The 16,422-nt window shown below is 40.5% G+C and overlaps 1 protein-coding gene and 1 long non-coding RNA gene across 9 annotated transcripts in view; both read right to left on the bottom strand.

Moving 5' to 3' along the window:
- Positions 1-16,422, bottom strand: part of VPS13B (vacuolar protein sorting 13 homolog B) — a 948,921-nt gene that overhangs the window by 881,975 nt on the left and 50,524 nt on the right. The window lies entirely within an intron of this gene.
- On the bottom strand, positions 11,204-13,722 carry LOC117873705. Its single transcript, XR_004644786.1, has 3 exons — positions 13,289-13,722; positions 12,823-12,954; positions 11,204-11,558 (listed from the first exon to the last, which is right to left on the bottom strand). It is a non-coding gene; the product is annotated as an uncharacterized LOC117873705 (long non-coding RNA).

Raw genomic sequence — 16,422 nt, 5'->3', positions numbered from 1 at the left:
AGGTAGAAAACACCAAAATATTTAAATAAATGGTATTCTATTATTAACAGCACAATTAATTACGATTCATTTTTTTAATTGCTTGACATCCCTAACAAACATGAAAAAAGCATGAACAAAGGTCCTAATTAACATGAAAAAAGCAAACAAGATTCGTAATTAATACAACGCAGTTTGGAGGGATGGGGAATGGGAGACAGAAAATATGAGAGGGATAATCAATATTGGTGTCACATCTAAGTTACAGGAAAAGATAAAATGTCCTCCTCTCTCTTCCCAATTTGGGACCCAATACAGAAACCTGAGCTCTAGGCTGCACAATCTATGTGTGTAGGACCCAAATGGCAAAGGAACACCTATGCAGTAGAAAGGCAAACTTTATTGGCAAAGGCAGAATTCCATTCTACGAAGAGGCTGCCATATCAGAAACAAACCATCAGATATGGGGGCGGGGAATATTCTGAGTCCTACACCCTTCATTGACACAAGAAATAATTCAGTGGGAATGGAATAATTTTATGATGCTTTCCTTTATTACAATCCCCAAAGCAGTGAGTGAATCCGAAAGTCTACCAATGGCACCAAGAATCTTAGATGCGTACTTTTTTTGGAACAGCATATTATACATTGAAAGGAAATAATATAAAGCAACGCTATTCATATATTTAGCAACTAGAGTTGAGAAAAGTTCAGAATTTCTGCCCTGTGGGAAATTTTGATATTTCAACTTTGTTTTCATCCCAATTTGGGACGAAACATTGAAATACTGAAAATTTTTGCAGAATGATATTTTAAAAAACAATTTTGATTTAGGAATGTTAAAGTGCTTTGACATTTTTGATCTAAATGAAACACTTTAACATTCCCAAACTGAAATGTTTTGCTTCAGGTTGTTGAACTACATTTCCTTATTGTGGTGTACTGCCTAATGGAAGTTGTAGTTTGGGAACCCAATGCTCCTATTCTCCCCTACATGCCAGGCTCTCTGTCCAGACTACATCTCCCATGATACGTGTGAACTCATGTAAATCTCATTATGCACCATGTAACTGGTGAGAGGGGAATCTGCACTTTACCTTGGGACATTTAGTCCTCCAGAGATCCCTGCCCACAGAAGAATATGGGGTCCAAATTATAACTCCTGTGAATCAATTTGACACATTAGGGAAATGGATACATTTTCTGCGAAAAATTACATTTTGATTTTATAGAAACTATTTTTCTTTCAAAAAATCATTCTGATGGAAAATTGCCAATCAGTTCTCTCTATAGCTGATTTATGAATAGAAAACTGATATAGTACAAAAGCTTGGCTGTATTTTTACTAGTATAAACAGATTATTGGAAAACAATAGCATCTGTATCAGAAATATTAGGTACTGAGTATTATCAAGCACAGGAAAAATCAGTTACTCATCTGTCCTTTAACTTTGCTGCTGTTCAAGATGTGTTGCACATGTCCATTCCACTTCAGGCATTTGCACACCCAGTGAACCAGTGTTGGAGATTCGCCAGTCAGAGATTTTTTTCCTTAGCGGTACTAGTTGGGGTGGTGCATGCACCCTCTGTTGCCTCATATTGCTGCACAATGGTATAAAGCAGCAATTCTCAAACTGGGGTCCTCCATGGGATCCACAAGTCATGTGCAGGACTGCTGGCCCCGCTGATCAACTCTTCCCTCTCCCTCCCAGTGCCTCCTGCATGCTTCAGAACAGCTGTTCAGTGGCATGCAGGAGGCGCTGGGAGGGAAGGGGAGGAGCAGGGATGGGGCACGCTCGGGGAAGGGGGAGGAAAGAGATGGGGAAGAGCTTCAGCAGGGGCGGGAAGAGGTGGGGCGAGGCCTGGGACTGAACAGGGGTTGAACATCCCCGGGGGAAAATTAGAAGTCGGCTTGGGGATCCATGAAAAACTGTAAATCAAAGTGGGGGTCCTCAGGTTCCTAAAGTTTGAGAACTGCTTGCATAAAGGGTAGAGTCATCCCCTGACACTTCTCTCTTCATTTTTAATCCAACAGAATCCATAACAGAGAGAAAGGAGAGTGGGCCAAGGAATGGACATGTGCAACACATCTCCAAGAACAGTTACAGGACAGATTAGTAACCATTTCTTCTTCTTCAAGTGATTGCACATGTCCACCATTCCACTTCAAGTGACTCACAAGCAGTTCAAACCAGAGGCAGGCTCCGAGTCTACCTGAACAGTGACTGAGACTACATATCCAAATTTAGCATGGTCTCTGGAATGCTGAGATATAGCATAATGCATCATAAAGGTATGACCCAAGAAGCAGGCTGCAGCCCTATAAATGTCTGCTTTAGGCACTTGAGCTAGAAAATCTGCTGCAGTTGCTTGAGATCTTATCGAGTGTGCTATCATGTTGCTTGACAGGGTTATACTGACAACGTCATAGCACATGCATATGCAGGAGGAAATCCATGACAAGATCCTCTGTGTCTAAACTGGAAGACCTTCGTCCTCTCTGCAACTGCCACAAACATTTGAGATGAGGACAAAAGCAATCTAGTCCTGTCCAAGTAAAAAGTTAACGCCTTTCCAACATCTAAGGTATGGAGTCTTTCCTCAGCCTTATTAGAATGAGGCTTAGGAAAGAAAGTTGGTAAATTGATTGAGGTGGAATTCCAGTACTACATTAATCAAAAATGTTGGATGCAGGTCTAAGGACACTTTGTCCTTATGAAAGACTATGTACGGAAGCTCATAACTAAGGCTCATAACACTATTTTCATAGATAGATGAAGTAAAGAGCAGATAGCCATTGGTTCAAAGGGAGGACCCATCAATTTGGATAACCCAAGATTCAAATCCCAGGGAGGGACAGGATCTGCCACCTAGGGATATAATCTGCCCAGGCCCCTTGAGAACCTAATTGACAAGGGATTGGAGAATAGTGAACATCTTGCAATTAAAGGATGGAAAAAGGAGATTGCGATATACTATGCCTTGGAGGAAGAATCTTGTAACCCTCATATTCTTCATTTACATATAATTGTGATATTGCATATAAAGCATGCCATGTGAGGTATCTGAGGAAAGGTTATGATCTGCTGAAAGTCATTTTTCTATCCATATATATCAATGCACGTGAAGTTATGAGAATTGTGTTGTATGGTTGTCACTAAAACATGGTATAAGTTGGGGAATCAGCCAGATATTAGCTCCCCAAGAGGCAATAGCAAGGAAAGTAGCCAATGCCTGGATGGAGTGTCAAACAGCCCATCAACAGCCATTGTCCAGCAAGGAAGCTACAATTCAATGAATCATCTGCATGAGCCCATACCAGGGGAATTGCTCAACCTTCCCTGGAGACTCAGCAATGCCCCCCAAACATGTCTGGACTTGTGCTCCCCAAGCACATGGGACTGAGGGTATAAAACAGAACACAGGGGCCTCATGCTTGGCCTTTCTCCTGCCCCCACCTTTCCTGCAAGCAACCAAAACACTCAGAAGAAGACTGAAGTCTCCAACAGAAGATGGCGGCCCAGGTTTAAGGGACAAACCTGTATATTAAGGACTGCAGTATCCAATGGGGGTGAGAAAAACTGCTTAATCTAGATGTTGCCCAGTCTAATAGGGTTGAGAGTTTAGACTGCATGCTTATATTTTCTCTTCTTTTGGTAACTAACCGACTTTTTGCCTATCACTTAAAATCTCCCTTTTGTAGTCAAATTTGTTTAACTGTTTATCTTTACCAGTGAGTTTGCCTGAAGTGTTTGGTAATCTGCTAAGGTTTCCAAAGGCTGGTGTATGTCCACTTTCCATTGATGAAGTGGTGACCCAATTAATAAATATGCACTGCCGATCTTGAGCAGCGCAAGACAGTATATTCCTGAGGTACAGTGCTAGGAGGGATTTGGTTCTGGTGCCTCTCTGTGATTCATGAGTGGCTCTGGGAGCATTCATGCAATCTAGCTGGCTGTGGGTCTCCACATGCAGTTGTACTGAGTGATAACAGCACCTGGAGGGGCTTGCTACTTATCACTAGCAAGGCATTGTGAGAGACAGCCCAGGCTGGAGAGAGTTAAGGAGGTACAGCAGTCCCATGGTCCCAGGCTGCACCCCGGGGATCCCATCGAGATGATTCAGTCAGGGTTCACCTGGGAGTTAACAGATAGGCCTTGTTGTTTCAGATGGAACAAATAATCCAGAACATGCTGTATAAAAGCGTGGACAGGCAAAATATGTTCTTTTCTCTGAGACCATGAGGAGAATGGCTTCCACTTTAATAGGCACATCTGTCTTCTGTAGAAGGCTTTCTGCTATTCAGGAGAATGTTTTTACACATTCTCTGAACAGACTGCCTCCTGAGGCATTAACCATGGAGCAGACAGGCCATGAGACAAAGAACATCTGAGCTGGTATGAAGCAGGCAACTGTGGCCTTTGAGATCAGATCCAGTTCTGGAGGAAATGTCAAGGGAGGCCTAGTGGAGAGGGTCTGCAGAGTAGAGAAACAAAGCTGACAAGGCCATGCTGGTGCTATGAGGACTGATTAATCCTGAGAAATAGTCTGGGAAAGAGCATAACAGGATGGCAAGCATACAGTAGTTTGTCTTGCCAGACTAAGAGGAAAGCATCTGTGAGATATCCCTGACTGTGACCTGCTCTTTAGTAGACGAGTTGGCACTTCCTGTTGTGGAATGCAGCAAACAGGTAAGCAAACAGTAAAGGGAACTCCCTATGCCTGGAAAATGAGTCTTAATATATCTAGCTTGAGAGACCTGTCATGATCTCTGCTGAAAGATCTGCTCAAGCAGTGTGCCAAACTGCCCTGAATCCCCAACAAGTGTGATGCTTTGAGGTGAATTGTCTTGGTGATACAAAACTCCCAAAGCTGTATCACCTCTTGACATGCAATCTGACCTTGTCCCTCCCTGTCTGTTCATGTAGTTGTAGAACATTGCTGCTGTGCTATCCATGGGGACACGTAGAGTCTTTTCCTTGATGTGGGGGAAGGAAGCCTGACATGCCAGATAAATGTATGGGAGTTGAAGGCCATTCATGTGGAGAGCTCAATCTTGATGTGACCAGAGATGTTGAGTCTGCAGGTTCCCTAGCCCCTTAAACTAGAGAAGAAGTGTCTAATCAGGGTCAATGTGTGTATGTGATCCATCCACCACCTCAAGAAAGTTAGCACTCCTCCAGGCATTCAAACCAGCATGGCTAATGGGGGGTGAGCTGGGGAGTATACTGAGCTTACCCAGCTCTGCAATACCCTGAGACAAAGTCTGGCACACCAAATCACATACATGGAGGAAGTCACATGCTCCAGAAGCATCAGATAGCCATTTCTTCAGACGTAAAAAGCCCATCCTGCATGATGGGAAGACCTAACATTGTCTGAAATCTGGTTTGAGACAGGAAAACCCCGGCTACCATAGAAACCAGGCTCACTCCTATTAATTCTATCTCCTGAACTGGGTGAGAAGACCGACTTGTCCTTGTTGATCAGGAGAACTAGAACTTTGAAAAGGGACCAGATATTGACCACACTGCATCCTACCTGTCTCCTGGACCAACACTTTACCAGCCAGTCGTCCAGGTACAGAAATACCTGTGTTCGCTTAGAAACCAGTCACCACCCCCATGCATTTTGTAAACACTCTCAGAGCCAAAGGACAAGACTGTAAACTGATAATGGGTGTTGCTGACTAGAAATCTTAGGAATCTCCCATGGTTTTGTGGTTTCAATCACATGAAAATATGCATCCCTGAAGTCGAGGGCAAGGTCACCAGCATCCAGGAATGGGATAATGGAGGCGAAGATGACCGTGCAAGACTTTAATATCTTTATACATTTGTTCAGCTCTCAAAGTCTAGTATGAGTCTGAGACCTCCCTTTGCCTTTGGAATCAGGAAGTAGTGTGAATAAAACACTTTTCCCCAGTAGAGAAGAGGAACCTCCTCTATAGGTCCCAAATGGAGAAAAGACTGGACATTCTGGAGAAGGACAGCCTTTTGAGAGTGGACTCTGAAGAGAGATGGAGAAGGGGGGTGGGAGGACAGGACTGAAATAAACTAAAGGGTGTATATCCCAGTTCTGCAGTGCCTAGAACCCACTGATTTGCATTAATATGGGCCAAGCAAATAGGAAGTGGGATAACCTGTTGGGAAAGGAGAAATTGGCATAATTCAGACCGGTAAACTGCCCTTGACCTGGCAGGCAAACAGACTGCTTGGTATTTCCTGGCTGCCAAGAAACAGTTGCAGTGGAACAAAAATATGGAGGAGGAGGTCTTCTATAATTCTTCCCCTTCTTTCTGGACTGGTCAAACTGCTGAGGCACAAACACCTGGTAATGCCGGATTGACAAGACAGAAGTGTTTTTTTTTTTCTGGAATACAGTGTAAATTCCAAAAGATTTCACCATAGCCCTCGAGTCCTTGAGACTGTGAAGTTTCTCATCAGTCTGCTGCAAGAAACAAGTTGGACCCTCAAAGGGGAGATCCTGTATCATCCGCTGGACCTCTTGTGGAAGACCCAACAACTAAAAGCATCTGCACATCGTTATTGTGGATGCCCCGGTGCTAGCTGCCAAATCTGTCCTATCCAATGCAGCCTGAAGAGAGGTCCTAGCCACCAGCTTGCCTTCTTCCAGTACTGCCTGAAACGCCTGCCTGGCATCCTCTGGCTACTTCTCCATGAACAATGACATTGTCCCAGAGGGAGAAATTGTATCTAGCCAGTAAGGCTTGCTGTTTCACAATACGATACTGCAGGCCAGCAGTAGAATAAATCTTTCTACTGAAAAAGTCTAATCTCTTTGCCTCCTTTGCCTTTGGGGTAGAAGAAGAATGTACTTGATGCTTCCTTTCATTTACTGCCAAACCCAAGGAACCTACAGAGGGATGTGTGTAGAAATGTTCAAATCCCAGGGAAGGAATGTGGTACCTCTGCTCGGTCTTCTTAGCAGTTGGCAACAAAGAGGGTGCCTTTCTGGGCACCAATGTGGCCTCATTAATAGGAAGAGCCACATGAGACGGTCCTGCCAATCACAATATGTCCACCAGACTACAGAAGGACTATTCGATCACCTCAACATTGACGTCCAGAAAGGAAGCATCCCTCTTTAACAGGTTCTGGTATGCCATACAGTTGTCCAGAAGAGGGGGGACACCCTAGACATCACTGCCTCACCCAGTGATGAAGAGGAGGAGTGCAATAGGGGCTGAAATGGAGTCTCTTGAACCTCTTCTGCAGGAGACTCTGGCAGGTAAGGTGCTCGCAATCAATACCAACCTCAGTACCACGGGTAACTTCGTGTGTCACTGCCCCAGAGCTGCACTGATATCTGCTCGGGGATTGGAAGGGAAGATGAACCAGTGAGGATATGGTGGTGAGACAAGCCCTTCCACAGGTACCAATATGGTCACTGATAGGCCATGAAGTCCCAACATCTACTGGCTCATGGATCTGGGTCTTTGGACCATTGTGGGACCTCTGTACCAAGAGCACAGTCCTCTCGATGAAGGTGAGTGATGCATTCTACCCTGGCAAGAGGCACAGGAGCAATGTGTGACTCCAAGGAAGAACCTGAGTCACCTGACCAGGGAAGCATGGTACCACACAGTACTGAGGACCAGAGCTGTATCTTTGGTGACATAGTATCAGAGACAGCATGTTGGACTTGCCTCTAGATGGCACCGGGCAAGGAGGCGCTAGACAGTCTGAACATGGCCACAGTACCAGTGGTTGGATTATACTTGCAGGTAAGGCCAACAAAGATTACATATCAATCAGTACCAGACAAGTTGTATCCTGAACTGTTGGAGAACTCGATACTGAGAGGCATAGGAGACCCCACAACGCAGCATATGTCTCCAGCATCCTAAGAACCAACAAGTTCCCCTGATGTTGCTGTTTTTGCATCAAAGGAGTCAGTAACCACAGAGGGGGTTGGTCAAAGTCAATGACTCTGTACAAGATGATGTTGGTTCCGGGGAGAGTGTCTTGTCCAAGGACATTCTCTCCTGTTCCCCTGGCTGTCTGCTAGAAGACTGTACCAAGGACCTTAATCTCCTGGATGAGGCTGGCACCTTGGAAGCATAATATTTATGCTTTTTTCTCGGTAATGGGGAAGGTGAAGGGCACCAAGTCTCCGCAATGCCCATAGGGGCACTTCTCACTGACAAAGAAATGCTCAGTGCCCAACACAAGCAGGAAGGCTCTGAGGGCAGATCCAAGGCTGCCTCCATGAGGCGGTAACAGGGTCTCACCATTCTGTCCTTCTGAATCTGGGGCTTGAAGTCTCGACAGATCTCACACATATCGCAGACATGCTCTCCCTGAGGCACTGCAGACACCTTGAGTGAGGATCACTCACTGGCATCGATTTCTTACAACTCTTAAAGCCCGGAGTCCAAGGCTTGCCCCTGTACCAGGAGTTGGCACCCAGAATACCCAGGAGCCAACATTCTTAAGTAACACAAAAACAAAAAGAACAAGAAATGAAACTTATTGTAAAGCTCATTATTGCCGCAAATTAACTATGACAAATACACTAACTATATATAAAAAAAAGAGAAAGAGAGGACACTTGGCTCAGCAAGTCAACACACTGCTGCTACCAATTATGGTGGTAAGAAAGAACTGAGGAGGATCAGGGTGCCTCCACTCTTCATACCATTGTGCAGCAGCACGATGAAATCAGATGGCATGTGCTGCCCTAACAGGTATCACAAAGGGAATCATCTCTCACTCTGGTGAACTGGGCACTCATACACTGGAGTGGAAATGACAGGGGCAATCACTCAAAGAAGTTACATTCATATTAACTTAATCAGTGCTAACACAGTTTAGAACTCTTCCAGGAAATTTTGCAAGAAGTGCAAGCAAGGTTTTTTTTTTCTTTTATTATTATTCTCGTTAAAATAATTTTATTTAGGATTCAGATTCTGCAATAAATAAAAAATTTAGCTCCAGAATATTTTAAAAATTCTGATAATTTCAAACAAGCACAATTTAATGATTGTGTCAGATAAGCTTCCCAGCTTTATAAACCTTTAAATAGGAAACACTATTTTCCAAGCATCAAAGTATTTTGTTCATGAAAATTACCTCCTTGTCCTCTTATTAGTTTAATTGCCAGTTTGGTTTAAATCACGATTCTGAATGAAGCAAAGCTTTATGGAAATTTATATAGGATAACTATATAGAGCTCTAAGCTCTGGTTTTCCAATGATGAATACCATATTCTTCATAATTACCATAATTTAATTAGGAAATAAGACAAAACAGATCATGTAGTAGTGCTAATAAACCTATATTTTTAAATATTAACTAAATTATTAAAATATTAATATAAAGGAGCTGCTGGTAAGTGAGGAGGGGCTCAAGTAAAATGGCAACCTGAAATAGAGTCATGAATGCAAAGCTGAAGCATGTGAAAGGTCTCAGGCTATAAACATCAGAATCATTTTTACAAATTGCAGACTTTTAGCTCTTCCATATACAACCCATCTTACAGTGGCCATGTCATGATCTTTCATGATCATGTAATCATGTCATTGCTCCTAGCATTTCCAGGAAACTATTTGAAATTGCAGTAGTGGTATATTTGTTGTGGGAAACACCAGTGCAAAACTGCAGTTCTACATCTATTAGGCTCATAGTCAAGCCAGTGTACAGTAAACCAAGGAAGGACAGTTGCGCAGACAGAAGACCTCTACCTCAGAATACATACATATATTTCTCATTGTGTGTGCAGACCCAGAAGCAAGAGAGGATAAAGATTTTGAATCATTGTTTGTTTGGAAATAAGCTTGATATGGCATACACCAAAGCCTGAGTACAAAGCCCAATAGTTTAATCAGGAAGGCACCTCTGTTTAATTCTTAAGCTGCAGGAGAGGCCTGTGCTTGACACCATGACTTACCAACCCCAAAATAAAATATGTATGGAGGTAAAATTTAACTTTCTTTCTCTAAAAAAAAAAAAAAAAAAAAAAATAGCAAGAACATTTCAATTCTTACAAGAAATCAGCATAAAGGAATATCCAGGCCAACATAGTTGACATGATCACCACACTTTTAAAATCAAACTTGTTACAATAATGCTCAATGCCAAAGAAAATGTCATCATGTACAATGGAAATTTTTATGGACTATTATGTGTTGGATGTGTTCAGGAGGTTATTTTAAGAAACGGGTTAAAAGGCAGCACAGTATGTCTCCCTTGAGGCAGTGATAAACATTGAAAATAGAGGATTTGCTCCATTTAATATTATACAGGCATAAGACAAGGGTGTACAACACACATCTAAGAAATGTTCTTAAAATAAAGGATACTAAGAGTAAAAATATGAAACACAAACTGGCAGTGTATGTCAATGATGTTGTTGTGTCCAAGATTAAGATTTCAAATGCAAGTTACAGATTCTCAAGAATACAAAATATTTAGAATACAAAAATCTCTTTCTTGGAGGCATCCAAGATCAGCAACCACCAACAAGCCCAGACAAACTGAGGGGCGGGGGGGGGGTGCAAAAAACACAAAATTTGGTAGCCGGGAGGGGACGACAAAAAAATGAGTTAGGCACTGCTCCATTTCCAACAACAGAGGTGGAGGAGAAGAAAAGGCTCACTGCAGTCTGGGGACTCCTATCAGAGAAAACTGCCTCTCAATCCCATTGGACCATGCTTCCCCCCCTTCTCTCTTTTGTAACAGCATCTAGGCTAGGAGTCCACGTGGTTCATGAATGAGTAATAGGCACCCAAGCTGGCTCCACTGCTGCTTCATGGTCCTACCGACGGCAGAAGACCAGCCCTTCCTTCCCAATGAAGATGACACAGAAGTATAGCATTCCTTGCTGCCTGGTTTCCTCCACAGTTGGAGTCCCTCCCTTGAGGAAAAGAAGGTGCCTCTCTCCACTGAAGAGATAGGAGAGGCAGCAGGGGTCCACCAATACTTACTATAGCCGTCACAGTGTATCTGCTTGTAAAAGTGCACTGGACCCACTGCACTCTTCTTGCCACACACAGAGTCCTCTGATGTGGTGGTGTTAGAAGTTGGTAGCAAGGTGGATAACAATTTAAAAACAAAATTTTAATTTTTTTTATTTAAATACATTTTTATTTTTTAAAATAAACCATTAGTAATCAAATTTCAAAGTATGACAACTGTGGTTAAGGCTTAAACTTACTCTAAGCCATTAAAATAATTTAAATAACTAAAAAATATAATGCTCATCAATGAACCCTCCTAAAATCTGAATAAGTTAAAAAAATGACGCTTTTTTAGTTATATACAGAATTCAAGGTCAAATCAAGTTTTATAAATATGTTACAATGTCATGTACTGCATTAAGGAAATATCTATATTCTTTTCTTTCGGTACAATTGAGTGAATGCTGGAATTTACATTTTTCCACATAGATGTGCTTTCAGTTCCTGTTGTGGGCAAAAGCTTTTGCCTTAATTACCGTACTTTGGTTTCAGTTTAGCTACCAAGTGCAGAGAACAATTTCTTCTTTTGTACTAGTTCCGACTTGAGAAATTGACTGGGAATTTAGAAAGTTGGAAAGTTTGTTTTGTCTCTTCCAATCTATAAATAAAAACCAGATGGAAGAGGATGAGATCTACTAATTCTAAAAACTTGAAGGACCTGGGACCAGATTTTGAAAAGTATTTAGGCGCCTAAAGATGCAAGGGATTTTCAAAAGTGCATAGGCACCTAATCTGCTTTCATTGATTTCAACTCCAATCGATTTCAAGGGCAGTTAGCACCAAACCTACTTAAGTAAGCACCAGGAAGCTATCTTTAGAAACATATATACCTTTGAAAATCTGGCCCATGGTGATCAGAGATAATCTGTCAATTCACTACATACAAATAATACTTAATAAATCAATTTTTAAATAAAAAATTCATTTTCATAAACTTTTCTCCTTGCCCCTTTGCCATATACATTGGCCAAACCGGACAGTCTCTACACAAAAGAATAAATGGACACAAATCTGACATCAGGAATCATAACATTCAAAAACCAGTGGGAGAACACTTCAACCTCTATAACCACTCAGTGACAGACTTGAAGATGGCAATTTTGCAACAAAAAATTTCAAAAACAGACTCCAAGGAGAGACTGCTGAACTTGAATATGCAAATTAGATACAATTAATTTAGGTTTGAACAGAGACTAGGAATAGTTGGGTCATTACACTAATTGAATCTATTTCCCCATGTTAAGTATCCTCACACCTTCTATGGGTCATCTCGATTATCACTTCAAAAGTTTTTTCCTCCTGCTGATGATAGCTCATCTCAGTTGATTGGCTTCTTACAGTTGGTATGGCTACTTCCACCTTTTCATGTTCTCTGTATGAATAAATATCTTCTTGCTGTATGTTCCAGTCTACGCATCCGATGAAGTGGGCTGTAGCCCACGAAAGCTTATGCTCAAATAAATTTGTTAGTCTCTAAGGTGCCACAAGTACTCCTATTCTTTTTGCGGATACAGACTAACACGGCTGCTAGTCTGAAACTTTTCTCCTTGTGTATCCAAAACATTGAAGATAATTTTAAAATGTTATTGTGCATTTTAAATTAAATTCCAATTTCCATACAAAAGCAGTCTGATACAAATCACAAGTAAAAAGGTATTATCTAGCAAATAAAAAATGTATCAGCATTTTCTGACAGAAAAAAGGTAAAAATCAAAAATCTTAATAAATGTATGTTGTGCTATGTAACTGGTTAAATAAATGTGTATGGACGTAATGTATACTCCTGACTGGCAAAAAGAACCAAATGCAATGTAAAGACAATATTTAGTTGCAAATTAACATGTTATAATATTTCTACCTACCAAAGAAAGATACATTCACATATATGCATCCGAAGAAGTGGGCTGTAGTCCACGAAAGCTTATGCTCTAATAAATTTGTTAGTCTCTAAGGTGCCACAAGTACTCCTGTTCTTTATTCACATTAGGAAATCACTAAAAATTAAAGATGCAAAACAAGAATGAAATCAATTATTTAAATCCAGGCTTCCTGCTTGCTGATTTAAATCATGCTTAAAATAGCTCATTTAAAAAAAAAAAGTCAATACACTATGCTGTACACTGTAGGTCTTGGTATTAACAACCCATAATTAAGGACTTGTTTAGACTGGGATAAAAAGGTGCATTTTTAAAATGTGCTAGCTTAATTTTTATTAATTAAAACTTAGATTCTGATGTAAATCACATGATTCCAAGAGCAGGGTAGAGGCACAAGTCTATAGTGCTTATACTTTATGCCAGCCCTGATACCACAACAGGAAAGATGTACCTTATCTAACACAATGATTCTGAAGTTAGAACACTTCTCATGAAGGAGTCCAGATATTGCCCCAGAAATAGCTCATGGAACACAAGAATCCATCAAGAATCTGAATTTTCATCCCATAGAACATTCTGATTATCAAAATGTGTTTGTCCTAAATCAGGAAGAAGAGTTGAAATATTAAAATTATTCACGCAATGGGAAGCTCCATAGCTCAAAAATGTCAAAGCATTTCATTTCGATATTTTCATTCAAAACTAAAAACTTTTCATCACTCCTGATTCAAAATGTTTCTTTTCATATTGTGAAATCAAAATATTTTTTGGCTTGATGAAACATTAATCTGTCTACCTGAGCTATGGCAATGCCTCATGCTACGAATCTCCTTTCTGGGTCCGGCTCCCCGATGGACTTCCATGATGCACAGGGCAGTTGAACAAGAGGAGGACCATGGTGCATCTTCAGAGATGCATCCAGAAGCCCAGCCCATAGAGGAGAATGGGGACATCAGGCACCTGTCCAACAATTCCCAGGAGGTACTGAAGCAGCTAAATCAGACACAGATGAATGCTGAACTGACCAGAAACTGAACATTTCAATTTGGTTCAACGAACTGAAATAGTTTTATTCAGGTCAACCCAAATTGAAATTTTTTGTTTTGACTTTCCCAGTGGTAAACCAAATCAAAACTAAAACTTTCCTGGCAAAAATTTGTATTTTGCAAAAACATTTAAAAAAAAAAAAAAAAAGATGGAAAATTCCTGACCATCTATATGTAACACACATGGTTCTTTCCTCAAGTTGATTTTGATTATAACACCATAACCTTTGATAATACCACATCATAACAAAAAGCTACTCATGGAGAAGTGGGTCTCTGTTAACATTACAACAACCACTTGCAAAGTTTTCTTTATTTTTATTTATTTTTTTTATTGTGGGACAAAGCAGTGATGGTTACAATTTGTATGTGGCTAATAAAGTACAGTTTTATTAGCCACAGTTGTGAGTAGTATATTCATAGTTACGTTATAAAAAAAGGACATGATATAACACCAGCACCTCTGTGATTCTAAAGAGGGAAAAGTAGCTTCCAGATAAAATAGCACATTATCAGCAACTTTATATTTAGGAAGAAAAGCTTGTTGTATACAAGCTTAAGTAAGTAACTTAAGTAAGTTATTATAAAAGGACCCTCCACTGTAACTCCATTACACATTGTTCCTTCTTTCACATGATAAATTCATATTTCTCCACTTTCTGTACAACTCCAGTAAACTAGGACATCACAAAGCAGGAAATGTAATTTTATTTATGCATAAATTAAATCTCAACAAAAGTTTACCATGGCTGTTGATGATAATGAAGCCATATCACTAGAGTATGCAACTGAGACACTGACCTGTTCTGTCCACCAAATGCTTCCTTAGGCCTTGGCTACACTTCTGGATTCACAGCGCTGCCTCGGCGAGAGCTCTCTCGCAGCGCTGCAAGTACTCCACCTCTCCGAGGGGAATAGCTTGCAGCGCTGCAAGCGAGCGTGCAGCACTGCAGGCTCTGATTACACTGGCGCTTCACAGCGCTGCACTCGCTGCGCTCAGGGGGGGTGTTTTTTCACACCCCTGAGCGCAGCAAGTGCAGCGCTGTGAATTGCCAGTGTAGCCAAGGCCTAAGTAAAGCAGGTTGGTAAAGGGAATTAGAAAACTCATTGTTGGGTAAAACAGATTTCTCTGATGCCAGCTAAATATTTACCTAGAGTGTCCATTTACTGAACTACCTATAGGCCTAATGTTCACCATGAGTGTAAACAAACTGCTTGGTTATTTATACGTTGCATCAAGTCACAGATATTTTTAGATGTTATATACTAAAATCATGGATGGTTTTTGAAATTATAGACTTAAAATAGCTGCAATACTCAAAAAGCTAAAAGAGGACCAGATTTTCATATTTATCGACAAAATGATCAAGTTTATTTTGTTGTCTTCAGAGAAGTTCTCTACAAGTGAACATTTACCGTTCATTTGCTTAATAGCTTGAGTTCAAAAATTAAAGTGATTGGAGACTCAGTGATTCAGCATTTTGATAACAGCATATCACCAACTTCTTCCCAATCAATGGCAAAGTAGGACAGTGAGATTTCTAGTTAAGAGAGCATGGGTGGACACTTGAAAATGGGTCACATTTACCATTTCTACCAAAAAGAAGTGCTTCTCGCCCCTCCCCCACCCCGCATCACCCCACCAGAGTGGTGGTGAGTTTTGTTTTAAAAAGAAATGGGGTATGTTTCATTACATTTATATGCCTCATTCGCTGCTTTTTGCTTGTTTGTTTTGTTATGGGTGAGTTGCTAAATGAAATAATGCATACAAATTGTGTATTTTAAAATTATTTTACAGAAGCAATTCCTTTAGAAAAGATACTTCATGATAAGTCAAAGGTAATAAATAAATTTATCAATATTATTTCTGAAGTGCATCACATGGTATCAAATAAAACTAACAAAATTGGATCAGACCCTCCAACAACAAAAAAAGTTATAGTCTCTGTGTAATTCTGTACTTGAGAGAATTAACAGAACTTTTGTCTTTAGGCATTTTTAAAAGCCTTTACCAGAGAAAGGACACATTACATAATTTTTCCACTACAAAATCTGTGATTATACCCATTCTGAAATAGTACCTTTTGCTATAATGAGGAGCTAAGAAACACATTCCAACTAATTTAGCTATGCTTTCATCTACCAACAAATGAGGAAAAACTATTTCCTCTCTAAGGAAATATTGCTAAAAGCATTACCTCACCTTTTTCCTGTTACACTATACCAATCCAAAGTATTCACTCAACTACATGAAACAAAACTGGACACAAAACTGCTCAGATTTAGATCTCAGTTCGACTGGTATAAATCTGGAATAACTAATATAAAAAAATGGAGTTATTTCAGCTCTACACCAGCATAACTGAGATAAGAATCTGGCCCTAAAACTCGAGGAAACATGCCAAGTAGAAAAAATAAATCCCTTCACAATCTTCCTGGACACAAAGTAGTTGATTATGGGTATTTTATTTTCTTATTGTAATATATTAAGAAAAAAGTCTCACTAGCAACCACTAAAATGAAAGAGACAGAATCTCAG

The sequence above is a fragment of the Trachemys scripta genome, chromosome 2 (genome assembly GCF_013100865.1).
Source record: "Trachemys scripta elegans isolate TJP31775 chromosome 2, CAS_Tse_1.0, whole genome shotgun sequence".
In the NCBI taxonomy this organism is placed as follows: Eukaryota; Metazoa; Chordata; order Testudines; family Emydidae; genus Trachemys; species Trachemys scripta.
This window is presented reverse-complemented; position numbering and strand designations above follow the sequence as displayed.